This window comes from Neovison vison, chromosome 2 (genome assembly GCF_020171115.1).
Source record: "Neovison vison isolate M4711 chromosome 2, ASM_NN_V1, whole genome shotgun sequence".
Classification (NCBI taxonomy): domain Eukaryota; kingdom Metazoa; phylum Chordata; class Mammalia; order Carnivora; family Mustelidae; genus Neogale; species Neogale vison.
Genome location: NC_058092.1, coordinates 33,569,832 through 33,578,308, shown reverse-complemented (window position 1 = coordinate 33,578,308; position 8,477 = coordinate 33,569,832).

Sequence of the window (8,477 nt, the reverse complement as noted above, 5' to 3'; positions counted from 1 at the left end):
GGCGGGGATTGAAGTGTGAAGTGGTGAGGTAAGAACACTAGGAAATAAGGAAACAGGGCCAGGGGGTGTTGGTGGGGAGGTCCAGAGAAGACCCAGGGACTAGGGGACTGGGTTACTTCTGATTCCTAGGCCCTATACATGCCTGGATCCTGACCACAGCCCCAAGCCTAGTGACCATCCCACCCCTCAGATAGCCACAGAAACAAGTCATAGAGAGGCTGTCACTTGAACTTGAGGAAAAGACTTAACAAGAGCACACCTGGGCAGTTGAGTCCAGTGTATCAGGATTCCAGACAGCCTAGTCTCCAGAAAAACATGAGACTTCGGAGAGGTTGGAGGCTGAACCCCCTGCCTTCTCTCCATTGTGCAGCTATCTGCACTTGGCCCGGCAGCTCTGGCTCCTGAAGGCCTTGCCTGCCTGGTCCTGGGGCACAGGAAAAGGGAGCTTTGGCTATCTCAGGCTCCTCTCAGTGGACCAAGCTGCTGAGGCTTTATGGACCCGCTCCTCACCAGGCTTTCCTAGGAGACTGAAGAAGGGCCATCCCTCTGTCTCTTGCTGCCACCATCCCTGTCCCTGGTGAGGATGGCAAATGTCTCTGAACATAGTTAACAAGAACGTTACAAGAAAGAGGCCTTTGGGGACAAAGCTAAAGCAAACAACACCCACGTTGGGGCGGGGGTTGGGGGAGGGTGGTAACCTGACTTTCCTTTTCCAGCCTTTCGGAGGATCTGCTCAGCCAGAGGAGAAGGGGTTGGACCTGGTCAACTTGAAGAAATGTTAAGAACTTTAGGAAGGCCTCATTCTCATTTGCCTCTTACTTCCCAAACCCTTGTTCCCCCAACTTATCAATTAGACCATGTTTGAGTCACATCTCTATTGCTTACTGAACCACCTGGGACAAATCACAATCCTCCCCCAATCCCCCACCAGTCAAATACCTCGGACAAGTTACTCAGCCTCTCCGATGATAATTAAAGAGTTGACCATGAAGCACCTACCCTATGCCAGGTCTTGAGCCAGTCCTGGCAAACAGTATCTGGAAAGGAAATGGAGCAGTCCTATATTGCCTATAAGGAAGTTGAGGTCCGGCGGAGTAAGGAACTTGCCCAAGGGCTCACATCTTCTGAGTACAGAGCCAGAACTCAAAGCAGGATCTATCACGTTCTTGTGCCTGTTCTCTTAAACTTGCTGTTAGCCTGCCTCAGTTTTCTCCTCTGTAAAATGATAATAATTTCTTAATATCCCCAACCTTCTACAGTGCCTGGAAGAATTAAATATGATAATGTGTTGAAAGCCCAAGCATGAGTCCTGGCCATGCTTCCATGACTATGAGTTCTCGCACCTGCCTTCTGTCTGGGCCTCCGTTCCCCGTCTATTCAGAATGAGGAGGCTGGGCTCTGATCACCTCCCCCACCAGCCACAGGCCACAGAGCCCATTTGAATGTTCAGAAATGTCATTAAAGTCAATCTATGTAAACAAGGATAAGTAAATGACACCAACACAAATGGCAATGGACCTTGAGGTTATTATGCTAAGTATAATAAATCAGGCAAAGACAAATACTGTATGATCTCACTTATTTGTGGAACATTAAAAACATCAAGCTCAGAAACAAGAATGGTTGCCAGACCCGGCGGGGTGGGGTTGGAGAGGCTGGTTAAGAGGTACAAACTTTCAGTTATGATCAAGTTCCAGGGACCTAATGCACAGCGTGTGACTACAGTTAGCACTATTGTATTGTACGCTTGGAAGCTGCTGAGAGCACAACTATAACGTTCTCAAGACAACAACAAAATGGTAATTACATGAGGTGAGGATGCGTTAACTAACTTTATAGCGGTAAACATTTTACAATATATACCTGCATCAAATCATCACATTTGTATACCTGAGACTTATGCAGTGTCATATGTCAATTATAGCTCAGTAATTTGGAGCAAAAATCAGCTTACAAAATGAAAAAAAAAATCAAAAAGTGCTCAAAACTTTTCATACTTAATTATTCTACATTTTAGCATTCTCCATGTTCTAGAAGTTGTTTGCGTGTACTGGATCTGTATGATGGAAATACTCCATAATGAGATAATTCTGTGCATCTCCTCCCACCTCTGGGTGCAGTGACATTATGTTTTTAGCTTGAAATTGGCCATGATGGGTTATTAATACCATAGAAACGATACAAATTAGAACCCCTCTCTCCCTTCCAGGAATGATTATTACACATTTACCAGCACACCACTGCTTCTAGTCCTGAGTCCTAAGAATCTAGATATCTCAGGATAATCTAATGCTGGAGGCATTAGTAGGAATCAGGAGAGCCCTGGAGGAGCAGCTTCATCCAGGAGAGGCACAGCCCACCAGCTCCAGTTCTCTCCCCATCCCCACCCCCGCCCCCCGAGAGAGGCTCCCAGACAATCTGGCATAGCCCCTGGCCCTTCCTTCCCTTCTGTCTGGACATTTGTCAGCCTCCTCAGACCCATGGTCGAGGCCTTCTGATGCAGACCATGAGGCAGGCTGGCTCTGCCATTTGGCTGTTCAGCAAGTAGAAGCGCCTCCCAGGCCCCAGTGGAAGCAAAGGACAAAATCCCCCCAAGCTTAGTTTGCATGGGCACCACTTCAGCCTCAGGGGAAAGGGATGTGACAGGTGAAGAAACAGTAGGGAACTTGCCAAAGATCACATGGCTGAGAAGCAGAGGAACACTGGGGCAGTGTCCAGGCTTCCTCAGATGAGACAAGCTCAGTTTACACATCTCTAAAATAGGGAACACTTCCCTCTCCCTCTCCCTTTCCTGCTTTGTTACTTTGTTACGATGCAAATCAACAGATGGTGAGAGATGGTACAAGGGCGCGGCGCACAGCGCGCGCGCGCGCGCGCGCGCGTGTGTGTGTGTGTGTGTGTGTGTGTGTGTGTTGGAGCCCAGGGTTTCTCATAGAAGAAGCACTCAGTCAAGGTTAATCTCATCCCTGTATCTACTTCCTGATCTCCCCTCACACTCCCACTGCCTTGAGCCACACCTGGCAGGGAGGAGACACATTCCCTCTTGCGTGGCATCTCTGGAGCTAGGAGCATGGAATTTGCTTTGTGGTTCCTTGGGAAGGGTAGGGTGAAGGGAACTGTGATCCCAAGCCTCTCTCCAACCCTCAGCTCTTCCTCAGCCTCAGCTACACTCTCAGGGGATTGCCCTGGGGTAGTCTTCCCCTGTACCCCAGCCACATCCCCCCACTTCTCCCAGCCCCTCCTGATGAGCTCACAGATTCAGGGGAGGACCGAGTTTGGGTGCAGAACTCAGGATGATAAACACATGCTTCATTCAATTCTCTTTCTCAGAACCATGATGCAAACGATAAGCACCCCTTGCTTGAACCCAAGGCCCTGAAGTACTTGTCTTGTACCCTCACCTCAGATGTGAAGAGGTACCCATGCCGGTGCCCACCTTCTCACTAAATGGAGGAGAAAAACTGAGGCCCAGGCAGGTACACTGACTTGCCCCAGGTCAGAAGCAATCTAGGGTCATAAACAGGATGAAACTCGGGACACCTTGAGTTTTCCATGATGGAATAACTTAAAGACTGCCAAGCATAGTCTACCCTCTGTTTCCCAGAACATGAAACATGGCCAGAAAGAGCCAAGGGATTTGGCTAAAACCACACAGCTAAACAATGGAACAGCCAGCACCGGAACCCTGGTGCCTGCCTCCCAGGCTGATGCTGTGTCCACAATATCACATGCTTCAGTGCTCCAATCTGGGCTGATGGCTATACAGGACCTCTAACTGAAGTCCTGCCTGCTGTCCCCAGAGCTGGTTGCAGTCGCTAGTGGGGGTGAGATCAGCCAGGGGTTGGCATGAGAGAAGATTGTACTCCAGATGCTTGATTCTGGACCCAGGGGCCTGCAGGCCTCAAGGAGCAGAGGGTGGGCTCTTGAGAAGGGGAGGGCTGAGGCCCACAGTGCTAACCACCTGGGCTGTCTAATTGGCCCCAGGCGGAGAACGCTTCTGGGAGGGACCCTTGGGAATTGGCCCTCATTTGCTAAGACAGGTGCCGCAGAAAGTTTTCTGGGTTTGTGTCTAGGAGAGGGGCTGAACAGATAGTAGGAGGTGGTGATGATTCTAATGATCAAGATTATCTTATTGGTGCTTTGGGACAGGCTCATAGCACTTTACAGTTTACAGAGCACTTTCACATGTGTTTGGTTTTTTTTTTTTTTAAGATTTTATTTATTTATTTATTTATTTATTTATTTAATTTATTTGACAGACAGAGATCACAAGTATCCAGAGAGGCAGGCAGAGACAGAAGAGGGGAAGGAGGCTCCCGGCCGAGCAGACAGCCCGATGTGGGACTCGATCCCAGGACTCTGAGATCATGACCTGAGCTGAAAGCAGAGGCCTCAACCCAGTGAGCCACCCAGGCACCCTCACATGTGTTTTTTATCACCAGGTCCTCTAAGCACTCCTGTGAGGAAGGTGTTATGGTCCTCATTTTACAGATGATGAGAACAATGGTGACAGACACTTGATGGGCACTTGTCACAGGCCAGGTCCTCAAGTAGGCATTGATAGTGGTTTTGGTCACTTCGCTGCTGAGGTCAGAAGGGGCCTTCAAGGTCAGCATGCCCAGCTCCCCACTCCTCTTCCACAGCCAGGAAAATTAAGCCCGGAGAAGGAAAGTCATGGGCCCATATGACTTAGTGGAGGAGACTAGAACCCAGACCTCCTGCTTCTTGGCCATGGGTCCATTCCATCATCTCCAAGCTTCCTCCCCTGCTCTGCTCTCTGGGAAATTGGAAGAACGAGCTGTCCATCTGACCAGCAATAATGAGTCACTCACAGGGACAACCATGCATCCCCTCAGCATCTTGACTCCTGGGTGTCTGTATCCCCCCAAGGCTGTGAATCTTGTGTGAGTCAATGGCAACCACCCAGACAAGCTACAGGGATAGAATAATAGTAACAGCAAACACAGTGATACTGATGATGGTAATGACTGTAGTCACAGCCAGCCCTTATGAGGTATTGCTTCCTGAGTGACTGGCACTCTTCTAAATCCTTTACTTATGGTAACTCATTTAATATTCAAAACATCGTTATGAAATAGTTGGTGTAATCTTCATCATTTTGCAGATGAGGAAACTGAGTCATGGAGATTTGTAATATGAACAATGTCTGAGAGCCACTAACTGACAGTGTAGGTACTAACAAGTGGTATAACGTTAAACGTTTAACAACCAACTCCCTAGAAAGAAAGGAAGGAAGACATGCACCCAGGTCAGCCTTGGTGAGTCAAAGTCCAAGTCACTAAGCCCATGCCTATCCTTCCTCCTTGCTACCACGGCCACTTTGTTCATGAACCCATTGAGCAGTGATTGTGGTGGCTGGGGAAAGAGCTGACTTATAGATAGAACAGATTGTTCTATCCACTTGATTATTAAAATCCAGTTCTGGGGCACCTAGGTGGCTCAGTCAGTTAAGTGTCTGCCTTTGGCTCAGGTCATGATCCCAGGGTCCTGGGATCTCTGCATCATAGGGCTCTCTGCTCAGCAGGGAACCTGCTTCTCTCTCTGCCTCTCCCCCTGCTTGTGTTCTCTCGGTGTCTCTCTGTGTAAAATAAATAAATAAAATCTTTATAAATAAATAAACTCTTCTGCTGAGGACACCTTTGGTGAGCATTCATATGGAATGCAAACATCATCACATTCTTCGTTAGCCGGAAGAGGACTACCCTCAGACCTGGTCTCTCCAGTTTTCTTCCAAGTCCAAGTCCCCAGCCATCCAGCCAAGCCACTGGCTACAGTCCACTAATTAATATAGATTCTTACCTCTGGCCATTTTTCCTTCCAGATGAAATGAACAACCAAGTGCCCAGCTTGATATTCTACCGCCTAGGAGGATTTCTTTACACCGTGGGCCTTAAGGGGTGTAAAGGCCAGAAAGTAGTACAGCTGTCCACTTCCAGATGGTGCCTGTTTTTCATGCAGACCTCTCTGTAAACTGGGCCTAAGTTTTCTCTTCCTCATCAGTTAATCGCAGGGGACAACCACGAGACCACAGGCATTTGGGCCACTTTCTCGTGCAAATTACTTGTACCTTCAGGGATTGCTGGAGTTCAGTTTCACACATTTCACTTCTATCTGATGGTGTGGTATTACTGTGCATGACAATGTTGGACTTGGTAAGTCAGACAACAAGACCAAGTTCACAGTGGAAGTTTAGATGACATGCTCATTTGGTGGTTCATGGTCAAGCCTTCATCTCTAAGAGAGCCCAATAGCAAGCCAAAAGCTGTTTTTCAAAAAAAGAGTAGTTATCCTCAGAGAGTATCAAAGCTTTACTCCAAAATCCTCAGAGTCTGTGTTGTGATTCACCTTTAGTGGCCTGTCGAAGGCCCCAAACAACATCTCTATCTGCTGCTGACTTTGAGCTCCATGAGATCTGCTGGACCATATGGTTCAAATGGCAGAACAGCTGGCAAAGCAGCTTGCATGGAAGTCTGGACTTGCTACAGAACCTTATCTTGTCTTGGGCTTCACTCAAAACTAAAGGCTTCTTAATCTCATCACCAATTTAACCCATCTTCAGATTATATTCTATGCCCTTAATGCTGCTCCCCCAAGACAGTCATCAAGTGGGGAAGTTTAACCAAATCCCTATCACTCTGTTTCAAAGAGTGGAGAGAGAGAGAGTTGCCCAATGCATTTTATGAATTGAATTTACCCTTGACACCAAAACTAAGTAAGGGCAACACAAGAAGAGAAACTCATTGACTAACCCCCAAAATGAATATTAGTACAAAAATCACAAAGAGTGAAGTCTAAAGTCCCTCCTCCTCAATTCTAAAAACAACAACAAAACTCTGAAAACCAATTTCTTTCATAACTTATTTAGAGGCAAAGCCTGGAACAGATTGATCTGACCTAAGCTGGTTTGAACATTTATACATTTTAGCCCTAAAATATTTAATTACAGCATGCTGCCCTACACCCAGCTGTGTTCTGTAAGTTATGATTTGGAGGAGCCTGAAGAGACAGGACAACTAGAAGTGGTGGTATCCTGGGTGATCTTGGAAAAGAGAAAGGACATTTTGGGGAGGACAGTAAAAATAAGGAAATCTAAATATAGACCAGTTAATAGTGATACATTGATGTTGGTTCATTCATTGCAACAAACGTACCATAATAACATAAGATGCTGACAACAGGGGAAACATGGTATGGGGTATATGAGAACTCTTTGTACTATCTTTGCAATTGGGTTTATTCAAAACAAAACAAAAACAAAAGCAAACCAAAAAAAACCTCTTCTGACTCCACTTCATCCTGCAACTACCTACCTATTTTTCTGCTGTCCTTTACAGCAAATTTCCTCCAAAAAGCTGATCTACTCACTATCCCAAATTCCTCCTGTCTTTCTCTTTTGAATCCACTGTAATCAGCCCCCTGTTTTTATTTTTATTTTATTTTATTTTTTCAGTGTTCCAAGATTCATTGTTTATGCACCACACCCAGTGCTCCATGCAATATGTGCCCTCCTTAACATCCACCACCAGGCTTACCCATTCCCCCATCCTCCTCCCCTCCAAAACCCTCAGTTTGTTTCTCAGAGTCCACAGTCTCTCATGGTTCGTCTCCCTCTCCGATCTCCCCAACTCTCTTCTCCCGTTTTTAAAACAATTCTCGGTCATCATTCCCATTGACAGCACTTATACAACTGATCCCTCCTTCCTTGAAACACTTTCTTCATGTGGATTCCTAGACATGGACCACTCACTTCCTGTATTCCTCCTACCTCTCCAGTTCCCCTTCTCAATCTCCTTTGCAGAGTCTACTTCTTTTTTTCTTTTTTTAAGATTTTATTTATTTGACAGAGAGAGATCACAAGTAGGCACAGAGGGATAGAGAGAGAGAGAGGAGGAAGCAGGATCCCTGCCCAGCAGAAAGACCGATGCGGGACTTGACCCCAGGACCCTGACACCACGACCCAAGCTGAAGGCAGAGGCTTAACCCACTGAGCCACCCAGGCAGCCCCCAGAGTCTACATCTTAAAGATGGTATGCACCTGGCTCAGTTGTGGAACTTGTTCTCTCCTCTCTCTGCTGAACTCTTTGCTGTCTTCAAACATTTGCTACTCTTCAGGGCAGAGGTAGAGAGGAAAGCAGAAGCAGAAGGCAGAGCTACAGGCCCAGAGGGTGGAGTGGTAAGGCAGGAGAGCAGAGCATCAAGTCATAAAGCATTCTTCTCCAGCCTTGAAACCTAATGGAATTTTCTGTACTGGATCTCAAACTTGTTTGACACCTGTGACACCTTTATTTCTTCCACATTCTACTTCTTTGAACAGGATGTTTACTCTTTGACTTTCCACCATTGTATTTGAAAGCATATAACTGGTTTTTCAGGTTGCCATGTCCACCACGGAAAGGAATTTTGTCCTACAATGGATCATACCCAGAGTCTTCCCCATACCAGATGTAGATGATTCA